Below are 23190 nucleotides of genomic sequence, written 5' to 3'. Positions count from 1 at the left end.
TCTTGCCTTTGCTTTCCAGAGAAGTAGGGAGTGTTCTTTCTGACATGCTTTCCACTCTTCCATTCCTTCTGTGGGCTGAGATCTCCCTTATCCGGCCACTGGTCTGGCTGCAACTCTTCCCCCCAGAATCTCAAGGGTATTTCCACAGGACACTGTACCATGGTAGATCATGTATTTACTGCTCGTGTCATTATTGTTTATATCCAGCATCACATGGTATAATTGAAAGAACGTCTCTTTTAAGTTGAACTCAACCTCAAGGACATCACAAGAAGGTTTTGTTGTTTTGTTTTTCATTTTGCAGCTGTACAAAAGTTCTTGGCATGTGCTTCTCTCAAGGAATTTTGACTGTCTTCCCAATCTGGCTTTCAATATTGGGATTTCTTATAAGAATGGAATGGAGTGGAGTGGAGTAGAGTAGAGTAGAATGTAGAATGTAGAATGTAGAATGTAGAATAAGAATAATAGAATAGAATAGAATAGAATAGAATAGAATAGAATAGAATAGAATAGAATAGAATAGAATAGAATAGAATAGAATAGAATAGAATAGAATAGGAGAATGGAATAAGAATAGAATGGAATAGAATGCAGAATAAGAATAAGAATAGAATGGAATGGAATAGAGAATGGAATAGAAAGGAGTGGAATGGAATGGATAGAGTAGAATGCAGAATGCAGAATGCAGAATGCAGAATGCAGAATAGAATAGAATAGAATAGAATAGAATAGAATAGAATAGAATAGAATAGAATAGAATAGAATAGAATAGAATAGAATAGGAGAATGGAATAAGAATAGAATGGAATAGAATGCAGAATAAGAATAAGAATAGAATGGAATGGAATAGAGAATGGAATAGAAAGGAGTGGAATGGAATGGATAGAGTAGAATGCAGAATGCAGAATGCAGAATGCAGAATAGAATAGAATAGAATAGAATAGAATAGAATAGAATAGAATAGAATAGAATAGAATAGAATAGAATAGAATAGAATAGAACAGAAAATGGAATGGAATGGAACAGAACAGAACGAGGAAGAGCCAGAGATGAATCCATGATGGTGCAGTGGTTAGAATGCAATACTGCAGGCTAACTCTGCTCACAGCCAGGAATTCAATCCTAACCAGCTCAAGACTGACTCAGCTTGTCATCTTTCCAAGGTCAGTAAAATGAGGAGCCAGATTATTGGGGGCAATAGGCTGACATTGTGATCCACCCAGAGAATGCTATAAAAAGCACTACCGAGTGGTATATAAGTCTATTGCTGTTGCTACTTCCTTTTGTTCCAGCTACGGAAGAACATTTTTTGAAGGGTTCTTCATCCTGGAGAGATGATGAATGAGAAATGAGGAGTAAGGACCTTCAGATTGTATTTAGACCTGCTCTCATACAGAGGAATTAGTTTGAACAGAAACATTAGAAACATAGTAAACTAAAAACAGGATAAGACCTGGATGTCCACCGAGTCTCCCCTTTGAGTTTATTTGGTTTTTGTTTTCTTTTTAATTAATCCTTTTAATTATTATTTTATTTTTTATTTTGAAATTTTTTTATTTATCCCAAGCATATTTAAACTCATTTACTGACTATTCCTGATGACTAACTTGAGGGAGCTCTGTGTTCGCTCAGCCCTGTTGTTAAATTTTGTTTTCTCTGTGTCTCTCTGCCTTGTAATCCTTAGCTGCCCAGGCTGCATAATAAAACACAAGCTGACCTCATCCATTGCTCACTTTCCCATGCTAAAAGGCTATGATGAATCAGAATGTTGTTAATTTGAGCCTCTCAAAGCTGCAATTTGGGCACTTTTTTCCCCCCGAGCTGCCAAACAAATCCACCCATTCCACATTTGGAACCCTGTTCGGTTAATTTCCATTTTTATGCCTCTGTGTTACTTGCTTACATGCACACACCTGTGACAACCCCACATGCTTTCTCGGTGTCCTGTGCATGACACACAATGCCATTAAGCAGTTGGTAATTTTTTGTAAGGAGCTTTTAAATCTGACTCAGAGCTGAAACAAAAGCTGACAACAGGGCATTATTGTAACAGGACCTCTGAATAGTTCTTGTGTTCTGCAAAATTAGCCCAGACTTGAACATTAGATGGGTTGGGTTAGAACCATTTTGGAAAGTGAGCCCCTTTTTATCGCCTTGTTTTCTGGGTTGCCAAGAAACCTGGTCTTGTCAAGCACTCTATGTAGTCATCCATCAATGAACAACATATTCATCCCATTTGTGCAGAATCCAATCTGCAGAGTGTATCCAATGGTTAAACATAGAGTATAAAACTAGTCCAAATGTGTAGGTTCCAGTTGTGTCCTTAGTTTCACATTTCATTGGGTTTATCCACATCCCACCCAAGCTTCTTCTCTTTTCTTTTCTTTTCTTTTCTTTTCTTTTCTTTTCTTTTCTTCTCTTCTCTTCTCTTCTCTTCTCTTCTCTTCTCTTCTCTTCTCTTCTCTTCTCTTCTCTTCTCTTCTCTCCTCTCCTCTCCTCTTCTCCTCCCCTCCCTGATCCACCCCTAAGATTTAGAGTTCCATTGATACAAACTTCCCAAGAAGGCCATAAAAAATGGAAGACAGCAATTGTCTAAGGCCCCCGTGTAATTCAGCAAACTGTCATTCAAAAGTACATTATTATTAGCAGTGGTGTTAATGCTCTCTTTTAACACTACGCTTTCAAAGAAAACAGGTGACTGAAGGCAGCTATCTCAGGCTGGTCCCAATCTGCTCAAATGTTTATCTCCTTTCTGCACTGAAGCTGGCTGGCCCATTATTACTGGATCTCGATTATCTCTTCTGTGCAGGCCTGGCTAGGAACACAGTCTGTTCTTCTTATCCTCCATGTGCCATTTTGCATTATTTGTTCTCGTTCCATATAGGACACTCCTAACAATCCAGGGCTTAACAAAGAAAGGATTAGAAAGCAGAAGCCTTTAATTTGAAGAGGGGGGAGGGAGGTCAAATTATGATGTGGACAGATGTTCATAAATCATAAAATATTTAAAGAAGATGAATAGACAAGGGGGGGGGGGGTTCTTTGATTGCTAAACCTTCAAGGCATCCAGTGAAAGTTATTTAAAAAAAGCAGTACTTCTTTAAAGTGACAACTTTAGAAGAACTGGAAGTACTTCTTTAAAGTGATGACTTTAACTTAGATCATTTGCAAAAAGCAGAAAGTCCTTCTCTCAAGTTTCATCTGGAAAAATAAAACTGGTGTTCTTCAGTCTAGAAGTCCACTTTGTGTGAAACCAGACTAATCAATTTTCTAGTTCAAAGTTGACATTTTTCCTAACCACCTTTCTTTGTTTCATGAGCAAAAACCATTCTTTGTTACTTGCCTCTTGGTTCAGACGTCTGGACCTTTGGGTTAGAAAATGGTGATGGCTTTTCTATTGAAGAGGAACCAGAATGTCATAGGATGGAAGAACATCTGAAGTGGAAGGCAACAGAGTGAAATAGAGGCCATCACCATGGAATTGAAGCTATCAACTTGACTTTTTTTGACATTCTCCTTGAAGATGCCTCTCTTGCAAAGGTGGTTGTTGCTTTACATACCGTGTTATGTCTCTTCCTTAGTGCTTCCATCTTTGGAAATGAAGTGGATGATAGCAGATCCACTTGTATTACACCTCCCAATCTTTTAAATCCTCCTTTCTAGCATTATTGAATTTTTTTTTAAAAAAAAAAAAAACTTCCTTTCTGCCATGTGGCATGATGCAGATGAGAAGACCTGCAATTCATTCTTTCCATAATTAATATTATTAACTATGTCTTTGATTGTTTACTGGTCATGTTTCCCTTCCATTGCAAGCAACTGGAGAAAAACCTTTGAGACCAAGCAAATGACTGATCAATGCCTTCTAAACGTGGAAAGGAATGGTGGGAGGGGCTTCAAACTTTTAGAGTATCTCAACCTTGATTCCAATAGCACTTAGACTTATATATTGCTTCCCAAGTGCTTTTCAGACTTCTCTAAGTGGTTTACAGAACCAGTCTATTGCCCCCAACAATCTGGGTCCTCATTTTACCCACCTTGGAAGGATGGAAGGCTGAGTCAACTTTGAGCCTGGTGAGATTCGAACTGCCAAATTGCAGGCAGACGGTAGCCAGAAGAATTAGCCTGCAATACTGCATTCTAACTACTGCGCCACCATTCCCCCTTCCTAAAATTTCAGGAAACATTCTTTATTGGCTGTAGAAATCATCCGTCCCAGAAGCTGTCAGGGAGTGAATATGTTGGATTCCTAAAGTTAGATTTCTCCTGGCGTCAGGATTCTACATCTAACTTCAAAAAGGAGAGGGAAAAACCACTCTTGGAACGGATGCTCTCGCACACATTTTGTTTCCACAGATGCTGCTTTAATTTGTCGTTGGCAATCTTTTCCATTTCTAATTGTAAGCTGCTCTGAACACACAGTAAAGACATCGATCATTTATAAATATATACCTGTTAATCTAAATATATTCGTATAATGTGTGTCTTCATTTGAAGTGCTGTTTATTGCTCCTTTTTCCCCTCCCCGAGTCCTGCAAAATTCATAAGATGCTAGGTTTAAGATGATATTTGGGAAGGACAGTATAAAATTTCCTTGCCTCCCAACCCACGAAGCTCAGTTTAAAAAGGAAAGGGAAATTAAAGGATATCTCTTGGGTTATTCCCTTCCACTACACAGAGTAGGGTTCAAACTAGATATTCAAGAAAAAGCAGTAACATGTAGCAACCCGTAAGACGATTATTTAGCACTTTCCTGCTTTCATTAAGAAGGAAGCATGTAAACTGTCAAAGCTGGCTGCCTTTATTAATTCCTCCCCCCTTCTCTTGCGCCTGTAGCATTTCCAGTTTATGGCAACCAATTAAAAGTGATGAAAAGAATCAGGAATTGCCTGTTTGCCTTTCACTTTTCACTAGTTGTATAGTTTCTGGGCTTTAAACAATTCACAGTAGTGGGAGGAATACAATTATATCAACTGTGATTCACATAGCTGTCGTTCTCTGCATAAAAGCCATTATTTAAAAATACACTACAAAAGTAATTGCTATTTTGGATGTGGCCTCTAAGTTAAGTAGTCACTTTTCAGTTCAGCTCTACTTTTGATGAATTCATAAATATATCTGTACAGTTTTCTTGGGAGTGGTGTGCTGTTGCTTCTATCTTTTTTGTTTTCAGTCCAATCAGACAGTGGTCAACCACCTAAGTTTTAACCCCAGATCAAAAGCCCAGATCATGTCGGCCAGCTTGTTGTGGTTCGCCGGCAGCCTGTGCAGATGGCAGTGGAATTGGACAGTGGGAAAGAAAGTGGGTCAGCCCAGGAGTCTGGGGATGACTTGGACGAGGGTCCTGTGTTCGATGTAGAGATGGGGCCAGGACCATCTTGGAGTAGGGTGCTGCCTCTGGAGCCTTCGGCATCCGGCAGCAGTGAGGCAGAGGACCCAGTGGAGCCTGTTTCCAGTGCATGTTTGCGCAGAGCTGCTAGAAGGCAAGAGCAGCTAAGACAAAAGGGGCAACTCAGGAGTAAGGCTTGGAGGTGATTGCCCCTCCCATAAGGTATAAAGGACAGGCAAAGATGACAAAACCTTTGCAGGTAGCAAAGTCATTTGTCTGGTTCAGACTCATTCTTGAAGCTCTTTGTACCTTGGTTGGTTTTTATTCTAGTTTATTTGACACTTCTGTTATTGGCAGCACTTCACAGGGAAGAAAGGTGGGTGCTTATCTCGAGGGACTGTTTGAGATTCATTACCGGCTGAGAATGAAAATAATTCCCAGCATTGCAATAAAGCAAGACTTGTTTTTAAAATAAGCGTGTGCATAATTACGGTCTTGGAAGCCTTGGTCAGAACACAGCTGCTCAATCTGCTCACAACACACTGTGCACACATCATTACTCAAAATGCTGTCGTTATGGGTTTGCTTCCTGTTGTCTGACACAAGTATACTAGTTGTGGTGTTTGTGCATTGACATTGTCAAAGATGGGTCATCTTTTGTTCACTTTGCCCAAATCTTATGGATGCCTTGCTGAGAGCTAAGAACAGAACAAGAAAGAGATGAATAGTATGTCTTTTGTGTACTTTGTTTCAGCACAAGACATAGATTTAGCACAATTTCCACTCTTAGTTTGAAACAAAATTAGCTTGTAGAACGTAGATCCTCAGGTGTAAACTGGTTTGGGCTTCGTGATCGGTTGAAAGTCTGTTATTAGTGCTGTAAGAAAAATGCTCTATTGTTGTTCTTCAATATTGATTCACCTGCAATGACTTACAGCCTGAGATTTGAGCAGCCAATTGAAGGATTATTGCTCTTATTCTTAGTCTCTTGATAACCAGTTTAGTGACATAATAGCAGAAAATCTATATATACCGGATCAATGTTAGTTTATTTGGTTTCTAAAAGTTTTATAGAATTACAGAATAATCAAATTGGAAGAGATCTTGAAGGTCTTCTAGTCCGATATTTTGCTTAAGCAGAAAAACGTATACCATTCCAGCGATGGAATACCTACAACTTCAAGCCATTCCATTGATTAATTGTACTCTCTGGCAGGAAATTTCTCCTTAATTTTGGGTTGGATTTCTCTTTAGTGAGTTTCCTCCCATTAATTCACGTCCTGCCTTCAGATGCTTTGAAAAATAGGTTGACCCCTGTTAGGGATAACATTGTTTACCCTAACTGGTTTGGGTAAAAATAATAAATATGGTATCATGGTTTGTTAGTTAAAGTGTGTGTAACTTTAACTGAAAGAATGTAATTAAGGGTGTGGTTGTAAAAGCACTATATAAGAAGCGAGGCAATTGCAACTCGCTCTCTCTGGCTTACTGATCCCTAATTACTGGATGGATTGATGACTGCGTTCTTGCTGGAACGGGGAGAGAAAAAGGAGTGTTGATTTTCTCAACGGAGAGAAGATAAAGATTGGACTGATTTATTGTAAGTGTACTGACATTGGCTATTCAACACGGACTTTGCAAATAGAGTATCCTCGACAAGACTTGACTGAAATTGATATATGACTAATGGACCGTTATTTGACTATGCTATAATTCTTAAATGGAATAAACTATATTTTTGATAGCACAAGCGTATCTGTATTTTTACTGCGTGTTAACTAGAAAACTTATCTCACACATTTACCTGTCTTCCTATCTGACTTCGCTGCACGTTCTGTTTAGTTTGTTTTCCTTAACACCCGTTGGGGAATCCAGGCTTAACAACCCCCTCTTCTCTGGGGCAGCCCCTCAGATATTGGAAGACTACTATCATGTCACCCCTTAGTCAAAAACACCTCTTATTGTTTGGGTTAGGGCTAAGGCAAGATTGCTTTGTGTTATTCCCAAAATTATGCTAGGTCAATAAATTTTGTAGTGTCTCATTGATTTTAGAATCATAAAATCATTCATTTTTAGCTCTTAGCTTTATAGATTTTAACCCAATTGCTGTTTTATAGTATGCATCTTATAGTATATAATATATACATTTATATGTAGGAGCTAAATTTATTTGCTGCTGTAATTTCATAGATTAATTTACTATATTACTTTTTAATATAGATTAACATGGATAAATGTACTATATATTTAATTTACTAAAATAATTCATTTACCTTATGGTAAATACCGTGCAAGTATAAAATAATCTACAATATTAATTTTGTGTTCTTTGTTGTACATTTTATTCCATTCTTTTAAACAAAATCTGCTCTACACTGTGCACTACCTTTTCCTGTGGGTCTAGAGATCAAAGTAGGAATTGCCTGATTGTAATGTGGGGTGATCAAAGGGAATCCTATAAGATAAAGACTCAATTCCAGGGGTTGATATTAGAACCTAACTTCTCAACGGCCTTCAAGAATGAATCTTTATTTGGCCTCAAATCTTTAAATGGGAATAAAAATAGCATTCAAGCTTATAGATTGCTTCCTATCCCAAAGGTGCTTTTTTTAAAAAGAGGCAAGTGGACTTTCTGGTTTTTCTTTGAAGACATTTCATTTCTCATCCCAGAAGCTTCTTCAGCTCTGACTGGATGGTGGGGAATGGAAGGATTTATACTCCTTGCATACAGCTGGTCATTTGCATCCTTTTACAGAGTCATTGAGGCCACTTGGAGGTTTGTCTGTGTCCTCAGGGTCACCTGAGTGGTGCAAATGGGCATGGGGCCTTCTTGAAACAGCTGGAAGGACCATGAAAGGAAAAAGCACCTTTGGGACAACCATGATCTGGATGACTGAGAATCTCCAGACTAGACAGAGCTTTACAGGACTCTCATGACAGTTTACAGTGTAAGCATTATTTGCATGTTGTCCCCAACAATCTGGGCCCTCAATTGACCAACCTTAGATGGATGAAAGGCTGAGTCACTACCTTTAACCCTGTCAGGATTGAACTCCAGGCTGTGGGCAGGGTTTGCCCACAATACTGTAGTTTAATCACTGCACCACCAGGGCTCCAGCCTCTTCCAATGTCACCCAACCCATGTGCTAAGATTAACATGGCAAGCTCCATCTTACCTTGGGATCCACTTTGCAGTACAGTAGCCACCAATAGGACTCCCCGCCAAGAGGATTACAAAAGATCCCACCCTGTCTTGTTTTAACAATCAATTACTACTTTTGCAACACCTATCCACTCAACCCCGGGCTAGACAACCTCTTCAATGATTTTATTCCCATTGTTTCATTGTCTTGTTTTATGGGGATTCATTCTGTTCTTAACAGCTTTTATTTAATTGTTTTGTGGACTCTCTTCTTTTAAAAAGTGGGTGTGTATTCCCGTAGGCTCCTTCCTTTAGAAGGAAGAGAAATGTAAAATGAAATGAAATAAAATAGTAGCAAAGGATTATCAACTAGGTAGGTATGGGAACATAGGATGAACAAGCCTGGAAAAACTCAGAGGCGATGTTATCTCGCTGAGAACAATTTTGACTAAGTGAGCTGTGTTCTTATGCCCAACTTTGTCTGAACAGATTGTTCCGATGGCATTTAATCACTTTCTATGCTTGTGTAATGTTTTATTGAAAGTACAATTCAGGATGAACAAGAAAAGGATGTAAAGGAGCTGAGATTAGCTTGTTATCAAGGTATGACTAAGATGCAAAGATTGATAGAAATTGCCAAGCTATTGTTCTTGAAATAGAAATCGTGCACGCAGCCCTCTCCCCATACCTACCTCCATAAAAATATTGTAGGACAAAGTTTTACTAAAATCTTCAGAATAGTTATCCGCTCTGAAAAGGAATGGAAATAGCTGGATCTCAACGGCATTCAGATGGCAACATCCACACTCACAATGCATGATTTGTATTGTTGTTGTTGGTTGCGAAGTCATGTCCAACCCATCGCGACCCCATGGATAATGTTCCTCTAGACCTTCCTGTCCTCTACCATCTTCTGGAGTCCATTTAAGCTCACCCAGCTGCTTCAGGGACTCCATCCAGCCCCCTCCCCTTCTTCTTTTGCCCTCAGTCGTTCCCAGCTCTTCTCCAGGGAGTCCTTCCTTCTCATTAGGTGGCCAAAGTCTTTGAGTTTCATCTTTGGGATCTGGCCTTCTAAAGAGCAGTCAGGGTTGGTCTCCTCTAGGACTGACCGGTTGGATCACCTTGCAGTCCAAGGGACTCACAGGAGTCTTCTCCAGCACCCTAGTTCAAAGGCCTCCATTCTTTGGCGTTGATGTGTATAAGCCAGTACAGATGTCCTCTACTTACAATCTTTTGTTTAATGATTGTTACACTGAAAAAAACAACAACTCATGACTGTATTTCACCCTGACGACCATTGCAAAGTCTTCATGGTCACATGATCAAACTTCAGATGCTTGGCAACTGGCATGTATTTCTGACTGTTGCAGTATCCCAGGGTCAAGTGATTCCCCTTTTGCAACCTTCGGACAAGCAAAGGGATGCCAGATTCACTTAATGGCTGTGTCAGTAACTTAACAATTGCCATGATTCACTTAACAACGTTGGCAAGAAAGCTCACAACATGGGGCAAAATTATAACGGTCTTGCTTAGCAACAGGAAATTTGAGCTCAGTTTGTGGTTGTAAATTGAGGACTGCCTATGGCCATCGAACTCCCCTTTATTGCTCCAACGTTCCACGAAATGCTCCCAAGTTTATGGCCAGTCCCGGAGCAAAGCGCTCACACAAACCTCCACAGACTCTGGCTGTAGGTAATCCAGCAACATGTCATTGGCACGACGGCTTCAAGTCAAGAAATCCAGCAAACAAATAAGACAAGAAGTCCAGCGAGGCAAAGAAACAAAACAGGAAGAAGGTAATAAGTCCAGCAAAATCCAGACGTCAGCAACAGCGCATCAAACTCCACAAATCCAGTGCTTGTTCCTGACAAATTGTTCCCTCCCTGCAGCATCTCCTTAAGTCTCAGTCCCCAGGTGTGACTTGTGAAGAGGGGTGGGGCGCTCTGCTCCGGCGTTGTCAGATCAGCCTGTGCTCCTCCCGCCTCCTCTCCACTCTCTGTGCTCCGGGATCAGGAGGGGACGGTTGTCAGGCAGTGCTCCATTCAAAATCCAAGAAAGAAATACTTAGACTCTTTTAATTAGAGAAAAGATATCTTTTACTGGAAACGAAGTGGTAGCAACAATAGAATTCTGAATCTGAGGAATTAGGCGCGTAAACCACATATACAAAGTGATGGAAATGTTCCCACCCCCAATAGTTCGGATGAATCTTCCAATTACAAGTTGTGAATATGATCATGTGGACATCCTCAGGTGGTGATAAGGCTTCTGTCCGTTGACCTTGGCATACTTTGATAAAAGTTTGCAGCTGCTCAGAGGAAAGAAAGCTAAGCAAGAAATAGAAACCTAAGCAGGAATGTCCTCTCCCCGCTCCTCATTTTATACAACACTAAAATGTAACACCTCCAGCTCGCTTCCCAGATTTTACCCCCTCCTCCCCCCGTTACTTATGACAGCCGAAAGATGCAAAGCAATAGTAGAAGACCTTGAAGGCTGACAACGGTACTTGCTCATTGCCTGAGCTCTGTTGCTCCTCATCTCCATTGCCTGCCCTCTCTTCCACCCTCACTCGGTCGTCCTGCCCCTGTTCTTCCCTGCTGGGAAGACATTCCAGGCCCAAAGGACCTGGGGCTGCCTCGTCCTGCTCCTACCTGCTCCTATTCCTCCGGAGCCAACAAGGCACCCCCTTGACCTCTGTCTGTCCCAGCTCTGGCTTGTCTTCCTCCATGGATTCAGGCTCCGAAGAGGCCACGACAGTCTGTACTGCAGTTAAAAAAAAATAGCCAATACTTTAGACTACACTGAATTCATGGGTAGAAAGGCACCACAGTGTGTTTGGAAACTCAAACAGTATTTGCTGTGTGAGCAAGAAGGAGACAGCAAGGAGCCTGGGAGTGCCTTAGCTCAACTGTTTTGTACTCAAGCTGCTTGGTGCTGCAAAACTGAAACTGAAACTGAAACTCCTCTGCTTGTGTTTTGTATTTGGAGCAGATTTCTTTTCAGGTGGGGAGGGGGAGTCCAACTCCTTAGCATCAGAGCTTGTTAATAATAATAATATCCGAAATACTAATGCTCTGATGGTCATTTTGAAAAATCCTTTCTTAGTGAGCACCTAGAAGCCAACAGGAACATACCTGCCAAATTTCAAGTGTGTAGACTTTACGGTTCTGGAGATTTTGTGAGGATGCGTGAGTGGTATTTCCACAAGAATAAAGAATATAATTTCTCTCTATGGAGGCTCAGCTCCTTTTAATTATCAGCCACCCACCCACTTTACCATTTGGCTTTGATGTTATATAATATTTAACGTTTGGCATGATAATGTTTGGCATGAAACCTTAGAGAACTGCCGCCAGCTAAGACTTGACTACCTGGCTAATAGCCGGACTTATTGTACGTAGATGATGATTGTTGGGCACTTTGCATAGGATTAAAAAAAACCTGTCAGGGTTGTGTGGAAGCATATATAGGGCACCCAGGTTCAATTTCCTTTAATTGATCCACCCCCACCCCACCTCCAATAATGAAGTGCTACAGCAGACATCCATGTGATCCCAAAAAAGGTATAGTTACTTTAAGGAGTTTGGTGTTATGTAAGTAATTCCTGCACTCCAAAGTACACTTTGGCTATGAATCTAAAGCAATGTACACCCTTAATTCAGATCCAATAGTTCCCAGACTTTACTGTTTCCCTAAGTGGTGAAAAGCTGCCACGTGTAAGCGACCAGATCCATATCTGTAGACTTCAAAGTACTTTCTTGTTTTCTGTCTACAATACAGGACTCTCCCCATACTGCTTGCCTTCCCTTGAGTATAGGTAGATAAGGTTCCATGGACCGTAAGGGAAGGAGGGGTGTGTGTGTCAATCCTAGGCCTCTGGTGGCTATGCAGTGATTCAAGGCTAATTCCCCGCTTGATTCCTTCTCCCTAGTTAGCTGGTTTTTTTCCCAACAAAAGCACTCTTTATTCATAGTTCATTTATTTGTGACCTAGTTTGGCCATATATCCACTAATACCAGTAACTGTGGTGCAATGCTTATTGCAAGCCAAAAAGACACGGGAAATGCTTGCTTGACTTCACCTAAAGCCCAGTTTAATTCAACATTCAGCATTTGGTTTTGTGCAGGGCTATCCTTCAAGAAGCTGTTTCTTTTTTTAAAAAAAAAAAAAATCAGATTTCTCCATTCAAATACTATTGAATACAGACTCCATTAATAGAGGGCTTGAATCAAGATCGTGTGAAGTATTAGTACCACTTTACTTGGAATGTTGCATCCAATGTTGGTTACCACAATATAAAAAAAAAAAGATGTTGAGACTCTGGAAAGATTGCAGAGAAGAGCAACTAGGATGATTATGGGGCTGGAGGCTAAAACATATAAAGAACGGTTGCAGGAACTAGGCATGGCTAGCCTAGTGAAAAAGAGGAGTAGGGGTGACATGATAAGCAGTGTTCCAATATCTCAGGGGTTGCCACAAAGAGGAGGGGGTCAACCTATTTCCCAAAGCACCAGAAGGCAGGACAAGAAGCAATGGATGGAAACTAATCAAGGAGAGAAGCAACCTAGAACTAAAGAGGAATTTCATGACAGTGAGAACAATTAATCAATGGAACAACTTACCTTCCAGAAGTTGTGAATGCTCCACACTGAAAGTTTTTAAGATGATATTGGACAACCATTTTGTCTGAAATGGTATAGACTCTCCCCTTCGTGCAGGGGGTTGGACTAGATGGCCTCCAAGGTCCCTTTGAACTGTGTTATTCTATATGTATCCTGCATAGGATTGCCCTTTTAGGGGGAAATGCCTTCTTTCAATAATAAATGATGAGGAATGACCAGAGTCAGAAACACTTGATCTATTTCAACTCTCCAGAGAACTACCCCAGCTAGCCCTTCCACCAAAGCCCATTAAGACCTCCATTAAACATCTGCCTTTAAATTAAGACTTATCTGCAGCAGCGCAATATTGTTAATAGTTTTTACACAGGAGTTTTTTTTCCCATACTAAACGTATTTTACTTTCTGTATATATTTAAGATCCATTTAGACCAGAAGCAGGGGAAACCACATGCTTAAACCTTCTTAAATGGTTTTATTGGAAAAGGACACATTCTTGAAATGGAGCATTAATGAGAATTCTGAGTAGAAAGTCCTATGACTGTAAATCAATGCGAGAGCCGGAGATTTGAAGGAAGGATTTCATGTCCATTAACTGGTGACATCACCAAGAGTAAAGCTGATGCAGCTAAGAAATGTAGCCCAAATAAAGAATTGATGAATCCGATTGGGCCTCTTGGGGTAGCTGAGCAGAACATTTCAAAGTGGCCCTCGTGATTAAAAAGAAATGCAACGGCAGTAAATTATGCATATGAATGAAAAGCTGTGAAATCATGTTAGCTGGAGAAATCTGTCCAGTTTCTCAGCTCGGGCAGCCCAAGTTTTTGCTCGTGCAATCAAAAGAACAAGTGCAAAGATATATCAGGCAGATGTATCAGTAGAATTCCTTAGCATCAGAGTGTGTTAATAATAATATCCAAAATACTAATGCTCTGATGGTCATTTCGAAAAATCCTTTCGTAGTGAGCACCTAGAAGCCAAGAGGAACATACGTACCAACTTTCAAGTTGTAGGCTTTACAGTTCTGGAGATTTTGTGATAAAGTGTGAGTGGTATTTTACATATGTGTGTGTGTGTGTGTGTGTGTGTGTGTGTGTGTGTGTATTTATATATATGCACACACATACATACATACATATATGTGTGTGTGTGTATGTATATGTATAATGTTATCATGTTATGTTATTATTTCATTTCATTTCATTTCATTTTATGATTTTTATTTTATTTTTATTGTTTTATTGTTCTATTATATTTTTTATTTATTTATTTCATCATCACCATCATGTTAGCCATTGCCACAAGGTGAAGGCCTCTTCTGCCTGTTTCTAATCAATAGAGTCCTGTACTTTCTTTTGCCAATTGGGCCTTCAATACTTGCTGATGTTGATCCATCTTGTTGTAGGTGTCTTGTGTGGGTTATATATTATTTTTAATTATTATTTTTATTTCTTTTTTTTTATAATTTATTTTTTCCGGCTGAGACAATTTTCTATTTCATTTACCTTCTCTACCTCCCCTCTGCTCCTCTTGGCTTTGGTCCCTAATTAGTCCCTTGTCAAACATTCACTGGCTCAGCATATTCAACATTTTTAGACTGCCTTTAATCTACCTTGTCATCCAAGTGGGTCCATAATAACACTATTCCAGAAAGCCCATTCTTTTTATTTTGCAATATTTTTTTTTATTTTTATATTTTAAAAAACATCTCTTTGGGTGAACAATGTGGTTCCAGGTTTTTATATTTCAATGCAAACATGAGCATATTTACATGTTCAGCTTTCATATTCAATTTCATATATTATTACTTATTGCATTTTTCTTTAAATATTCTCATATATTATTATAATCATTGCACTCATTTTATCCAATTTCTTCAAATTATAGCTTATTTCATTTTTCTTTAAATATTCTCATGCCTTATTTTTCAATATTATCTAAATTCTTGTTTCATTTCTGTACTCATTACGCATATTTACTTTTATCTGTCACATTTGCAAGTTTATCACATACTATTGTTCCATTCAGTGTTCAGTAAATTTCCTCCTAATTCTAATTATCCAACAGTTATCCCCTTTCATTGTCAATTTGAGCTTTGCCACTCCTTTACCCGTTCTGTTATGGAGTCTTCCCTTTGGTTCTTCTCCCATAGTATACAACTCGACCCCACTGTCCAAGTCATTTACAAACCTACCTTTCCAAAACTACGGCACTGCAGAGAAACAATCTGCTACCCTGTTATTAACTATGATTATTTTCGAAAGGAACCCTTCAGATATCTCAAAAGACATATAAGCACAAAAGAAAAAATATCACCAGCTATTTGAAGTATAATAAGTACCAACTTATCATTCATCATCATATGAATGATAATAATTTAATAGGGGCAAAAAAATCGTTGGGTTGATATTGCAACTGGCCTCAAAAATTAGGATGACCTTTTTGAAGAAAGACAAGAATAAATGCCAAACAATGGACATTTAACCTGGGGGAGCAAAAGGATAAGGGTGAGTTGCTGAGGCCTTAGACCTGAACAGTTTTTGATAACTTTTTTATAGCAGAAATCTTGAGTGTAGATATGATGTCTATAAATATCTAGTGACAGGAAAGGATCATTGTTAAAATATTGATGCTTGGAGTTGAATGTGAGGTGGTTAATGAATGTTTTTGGGGAAAAAGAGCACAGAAAATTGAAGAGCCTCAAGTGAGAAATAAGGATAGATGAATAGAATAGAATAGAATAGAATAGAATAGAATAGAATAGAATTCTTTATTAGCCAAGTGTGATTGGACACACAAGGAATTTGTCTTGGTGCGAATGCTCTTGGTGTACATAAAAGAAAAGATACATTCGTCAAGAATCATCAGGTACAACACTTAATAATAGTCATAGGGTACAATAAGCGATCAAATCATACTAGGAAACAGTCAATATAAAGTGACAAAGTTACAGTCATATAGTCACAAGTGGGAGGGGATGGGTGATAAGGAGTGGTGAGAAGATTAATAGTAATGGTAATGCAGACTTTGTAAATAGTTGGACAGTAACAATAGTTGGATAGATAGATAAATAGATATAGTGGATAGATGATAGATATAGATAGATAGATAGATAGATAGATAGATAGATAGATAGATAGATAGATAGATAGATAGATAGATAGATAGATGGAGAGATGATATATGGATGGATGGATGGATGGACGGTTGGATGGATAGATGATATAGATGGATGGACGATATAGATGGATGGTGGATAGATAAATAGGTAGGTAGATAGGTAGGTAGACAGACAGACAGACAGACAGACAGACAGACAGACAGACAGACAGATGATAGATAGATAGATAGATAGATAGATAGATAGATAGATAGATAGATAGATATAGATGGATAGATAGATATAGATAGATGATAGATATAGTTATAAACAGACAAGCAGACACAGACAGATGTAGATGCAGATATAGATGATACAGATATCCATAGACCTAGACATAGATTAGTCTTAGATGCTGGTATCAAAAGGAAATGCCAATCAGACAATACAGTATCTGTACACTGTACACTTACAATCACAATTGAGCTCAAAATTTCTGTTGCTAAACAAGACAGTTGTTAAGCGAAGTTTGCCCCATTTTATGACCTCACTTGCTACAGCAAGAGAAAAATTCACAATATGGCTGTGTCTATGTGTGTGTGTGTGAAATTCTGAACACCCACAATTTGGAAGCCCAGAGCAGTGTTATGATGTATTAATGTTAAGTTGAATAAAACATGCAGTTCTTCCCAATATATTCGGATCAACAACACTGCAACGGCCTGTAGTTTGTACCCAGATTTACAAATAGGAGCACCGACTTTGAACAAAGAGAGAGAATGAATCTTCTCCGGAGAGCCATGTGGTGGACCAATTAAGTGGATTGCTGCAGTTGTTCAGTTAGCGACATGGTTATTAAATGAATTGGGCTTCCCCAATGACTTCACTTATCAGAAGGTGATCACATGACCCCGGGACATGGAAACCGTCATAAATATGAATCAGTTGCCAAGCATCTGAATTTTAATCACGTGACCCTGGGATGCTGCACAGGGGTGGGATTCAACTGGTGTTACTACCGGTTCGCTGACTGCGCGTGTGTGTAAAATAACCTTAGGCTGTGCCTCAAAAACACTGCGTGCGGGTGCGCAGCGTTTGAAAAGCCTTTTTTTCCTGCTTTTTCAACCTCAGCTGTGCCGCGCAAAGCAGCTGAGGTTGAAAAAGCAGGAAATAAAGGACAGGTAAAAGTCCAGGCGGGCGGGTGGGCCAAACAGCAGCAGACACAGCAGGGGTGGGATTCAAATTTTTTAACAACCAGTTCTGTGGCCGTGGCTTAGTTGGTGGGCGTGGCTTGGTGGTCATGTGACTGGGTGGGCATGGCCAACTCAATATCACTCACATCGAGGCACGCATCTCCTTACCTGGCCTCTCATGACTGTGGGGATGCTGCAACAGTTGTAAGTATGAAAAACGGTCATAAGTCACTTTTTTCAGTGCCGTTGTAACTTTGAATGGTCACTCCACACAAGCAAAGGACCAGCAAAGGAGGGGAAAAAAACTCCAGAGAAGTTCCTGAGACAGGAAGTCTAATCCTGCCAAGAATGTAATAAGGGTTAATGGAGAGGCAGTTTCTGTAAGCAACACCAGAATGTTTCCTTCCTGCCTTCCTTACAGGATTAGGCCAGTAATTTCTTCCAACAACCGGTTCTCTGAACTGCTTAGAATGTTAACAACCGGTTCTAGCGAATAGGTGTGAACTGGTAGAATCCCACTCCTGAGACACAGAACCAGTTCAGTGTCTGCTGCTCTTCAGAGCTACCGGTCTTATAGAGCTGGGCAGAACTGGTAGCATCCCACCCCTGATGCTGCAATGGTTTTAAGTGTGAAAAATGATTGTAAGTCATTTATTTATTTTTTGGTGCCATTGCAACTTTGAACCAGTGGTGAGATTCAAAACTTTTTGCTACCGGTTCTGTGGGCGTGGCATGGTGAGCATGGCCTGTTGGGCGTGGCAGCGGAAGGATGCTGCAAAATCCCCATTCCCTCCCCAACACACTAACCTGCTTTCCAGCTCCGTTCTCCTGTGCAGGGCAACCAAAGAAGACCCAGCCAATCAGCTGGGACTTGGGAGGCAGAGAACAGATGGGAGCAAGGCCAGTCAGAGGTGGGATTTGCCGGTTCTCCAAATTACTCAAAATTTCCGCTACCGGTTCTCCAGAACTGGTCAGAACCGGCTGAATACCACCTCTGCTTTGAACAGTCACTAAATGAACATTTGTAACTTGAGGACTTCCTGTATGAGATCAATAAAATTAAGAACGTGCCAGGGAGTAAACTAGGTAGCTACTGAAGTGTTTCTTTCTGTACAGCACTCGATCGTGAAGGTTCATGAAAAGAAGAGAAAGATGCTATAAATTTGAATCAAAAGTGAAATGTAGTCGAAAAGGGAACACAGAAATTTAAAAGTGTCATTGAAGGATCTTATTCAAGTTTTTGCTAAGAGGATGACTGACTCAATGAGCTTTTTGCACAAATGCTATTGTTCTGAAAGAGTAAATTTTCAGGCGTCTTGTTAAAACCACGATGTGTTCTCTTAGGAAAAAACCAAAATCTCGTCATTCACAATATGGCTGTGTATGTGCAATTCTTAACACCCACAATCTGGAACCGTATAGCAGTGTTACGATGTATTAATGTTAAGTTGAATAAAACATGCAGTTCTTCCCAATATATTCAGATCAACAACGCTACAACAGCCTGTAGTTTGTACCCAGATTTACAAATACGAGTGCCGACTTTGAACAAAGAGAGAGAATGAATCTTCTCCTGAGAGCCATGTGGTGGACCAGATTGTTCCTTCCTTCTTGCCAACGTTACACAAAGAAGCAGGGAGGGATAATTAGTAATTAACAGTCCCAGTAGCTTCATTTCTCATTGTCCTCCATGATCATCTGAAGGTATTAACACACTTTCAGGTTTATTAGGAGAAAAACTCATCTGAAAGGACAATTTCTCCACGGAAGATAGAGCTCTGCTATTCTATAACAAGTACCAAAAATCATGTATAGGCATGTTTCAGTGTGCTAGGACTCGTGTGGGAGAGAGAGAGAGAGAGAGAGAGAGAGAGAGAGAAAGAGAGAGAGAGAGAAGGAGAGAAGGAGAGAGAGAGAGAGAAACACAGAAGCAGAGAAAGAGAAAGGGAGAGAGAAACAGTGAGAAGGAGAGAAAGAAAGAGAAAAAGAGACAGGAGAAAGAAAGACAAATAGAAAGAGAGGAAGAAACACAGAGAGAAACCGAGAAAGAGGAAGGGAGGGAGAGAGAGAAAAGGAAAAAGAAAAGAGAGAAAGTGAAAGAGAGAAAAAGAATCACAGAGAAAAACAGAAAGGGAGAGACATATAGAGACAGAGTGAAAAAGAGAGAAATAGATAAAAAGAAAGAAAGGAAAAGAGAGAAATAGAGGAAGAAAAGGAAAGAGAGAAATAGAAAAAGAAAGAGAAAGAAAAGGGGAGAGAGAGCAAAAGAAAAGGAAAAGAAATAGAAAAAGAAACAGAGAGAAAGAGAGAGGAGAAACAGAGAACGAGAAAAGGAAAAAGAGTGATAGAAAGAGAGAAACAGATAAATAGAAAGGGAGAGACAGAAAAGTGAAAGAAACAGAGATAAATAGAAAGCTATAAAGAAAGAGAAATAAAAAAAGAGAGAAACAGTGAGAAAGAGAAAAGGAAAAAGAGAGAAAGAGAAAAAGAGAAACACAGAAACAGAGAAAAAAAGGGAGGGAGGGAGGGGGGAGGAGAGAGAGAGAAAGAAAGAGAGAGAGAGAGAGTCTTTTGATAAAAACACTGCCTCTGTTTCTTCCAGGAAGTTTTGTAAGTCATTTAATAAACGTACAACCCACGTGCACCAGATGAACAATTTTCTGTTCTCCATACTCTAGCCACCTGTTCAAGTAATAAATAATGCTGGGCGTCTTTGACAGACAGACATTCTATAATCTGTACCACCAGATCCAGTGAGGAATTAAGTGTGCGGTTAAACCTTTGGCTTTGTTTTTTAAAACATTATGCCTTTTGAAATGGGGATTGTTATTCTGAGTTGCCCAATATTAGTCCTTCAGCGTAAGATAAAACAGACGTAGAGATTTCATTTCAGTATCAATATGAACCATTCAGGGCAGCCAGAAAAGTACACGGTTTTTCTTTCTTTCTTTCTTTCTTTCTTTCTTTCTTTCTTTCTTTCTTTCTTTCTTTCTTTCTTTCTTTCTTTCTTTCTTTCTTTCTTTCTTTCTTTCTTTCTTTCTTTCTTTCTTTCTTCTTTCTTCTTTCTTTTTAAGCAAGGAGTGATATTAACAACTTTAACCCCAGGAATTTCAAGATTTTGGAGTACTTCTGTATCAAATGGCACTCTTCATTGGTGGCCTTTTATAAAAAAAAAATAGTTTGAGTACACAGAGACATAAAACAAACACTGAAAACTTTATCAAGAAAAATAAACGAAGGAAACAAAGGAAAGGAAAAGGGAAATAATCTTTTATGTTAAGATAAGGGCAAGTCTACAGAAACCAGAGGTGGCATTCAGCCAGTTCTGAACAGTTCTGGAGAACCGGTAGTGGAAATTTTGAATAGTTGGGAGAACCGGCCAATCCCACCTCTGACTGGCCACGCCCCATCTATTCCCTGCCTCTCTAGTCCCAGCTGATTGGCTGGATCTTCTTTGGTTGCCCTGCACAGGAGAACGGAGCTGGAAAGCAGGTTAGTGGGGTGGGGAGGAAATGGAGATTTTGCAGTATCTTTTCCCCAGGAGTCGGGTGGGAATGGGGATTTTGCAGTAGCCTTCCCCTGCCACACCCACCAAGCCACGCCCACAGAACCGGTAGTAAAAAAAATTGAATCCACCACTGGCCAAAACTCACGTAGCGGCTGTTTCACTTTGCAACAGACATGTGTTGCTCAGTTGTGGTTATAAGTTGAGGTCTACCTATATTGGAGAGCTGATTTACTATAAAGCACTCTGTTCTCTGAATACCTTAAATACGAACAGCCTACTCACTCTCATTTTAAATAACCTTGGTTGTTTTTAGACAGAGCAATTTCCCACACTTTAAATGCCACTAATTGGTGAAAGATACGTTTAAATTTTCCTGTGTTTTATGATAACAATTATAGCAACAAGCAACAGGAATCGACTCCGTTCCCTTTAAGACTAAGTGGTATCAACTGATACGCCTCAATTGGTTAAAACTTGTATAAAAATATAAGTTATATCTATTGGAGCCAGAAGGCACACATGGACACGCAATCTGCATTCTGGCCAACTGCCGTAATTTATAGTTTATTAAATATATTGTGACAAATGCATTTTATTTAAGCATTGGCATCTTAATAATAATTATGTGCAAGGAAGGACATGAAAAGGCAAGAAGCAAAGAACTCTTCCTGTTGAGATTGCATTGCCAGCACAGATTTGCCCTGTGAGAAGAAGGAAGGAGAGAATTCAGAATAGAGCATAGCACCATGGGGCTGGAAGGGGCCTTAGAGGTCTTCTAGTCCAACCCCCTGCTCAAGACAGGAGACCTTATACATTCCTGGTCAAATGGTTGTCCAGTCTATTTTTGAAGCCCTTGAGCAATGGAAGACTCACAACTCCAGAACTATTCCATTGTTCTCACTTTCTGAAAATTTCTCCTTACTTCCAGATTGGATCTCTCTTTAACAAGCTTCCACCCATTCGTCCTTCTCCTGCCTGCTGGTGCTTTGGAGAACACGTCAATCCCTTCTTCGCTACGATAGCTCCTCAAGTGAGATGACCCAAAGGGGCGGGGCACAAAGGCAACACGGTTAGATGTCCTGGTTACCTTCTGGGCTGGAGAAAAAAAACTCTCCCAGGAACGGCCTTTGGCTGCAGAGAATCAAGTCCAAAATGTGGTCAACAAAAACTGTAAGTATAAGCCCAAACAAGGCAAAATGAGGTAATTATTCTGGCAGGGCAGGAGCAGGAATTCCAGATGTGAAGGCATGGCAATAACTCCACACAGCTGGGAAGACGCCAGGAACACAGATAAGCAAAGTCAACACAAGATAAACTCATGTTTGTTTCCAGCAGATGCCGCACTCAGCATGCATCTCTTTTAAACTCTCTTCCCAGGTATGGCTAATGAAGGGAATCAGGGCCCTTTCCTCCCCCCGTAAGCCACGCAACCCACATTGCTCTCTTCTCCGTTCTTCCCTGCGTGCCCTAGGATGAAAAGAGGGTGGGCCTGGGTCTTCTTCTGAACCCACTCTCCCTTGTTCTACCTCTTTCCTGCTCTGCCCAGCTGGACTTTGCCCTTCCCCAGTTTCCTCCACAGTCAACGGAGCCACACTTCCACTCCCTGTCAGCTGTTCGTCTTCCTCCTCAGATTCAGGCTCCGACAGGGACATGACATCAAGTACTAGAAGACAGTTATCTCCCCATCCTTCTCTTCGATAATTAGCTATACCTGGTTCTCTCAATGTCTATGGAGATTCTCAGTCATCCAGGTCATGGTTGTCCCAAAGGTGTTTTTTTTTTTCAAGAGGCAACTGGACTTTCTGGTTTTTCTTTGAAGATGTTTCGCTTCTCATCCAAGAAGCTTCCTCACCATCCAGTTAGAGCTGAAGAAGCTTCTTGGATGAGAAGTGAAACGTCTTCAAAGAAAAACCAGAAAGTCCAGTTGCCTCATGAAAAAAGCACCTTTAGGACTAGCTCCTTCAACTGTTCACCATACAATTTAGTCTCCAGACCCCCTAATCCAGAGGTGGTATTCAGCAGGTTCTGATCAGTTCTGGAGAACCAGTAGAGGAAATTTGGAGTAGTTCGGAGAGCCGGCAAATCCCGCCTCTGACTGGCCCTGCCAGTCTATTCTCTGCCTCCCATTGAGTCCCAGCTGATCGGCTGGGTCTTCTTTGGTTGCGCTGCACAGGAGAACGGAGCTGGAAAGCAGGTTAGTGGGGTGGGGAGGGAATGGGGATTTTACAGTATCCTTCCCCTGCCACGCCCACCAAGCCAAGCCACACCCACCTATCCACGCCCACAGAACCGGTAGTA

The sequence above is a fragment of the Notechis scutatus genome, chromosome 10, assembly GCF_049901735.1.
Source record: "Notechis scutatus isolate UNSWTSFEM ecotype Mainland chromosome 10, rNotScu1.2, whole genome shotgun sequence".
Taxonomy (NCBI): Eukaryota; Metazoa; Chordata; class Lepidosauria; order Squamata; family Elapidae; genus Notechis; species Notechis scutatus.
Note: the sequence above shows the minus strand (reverse complement) of the source record.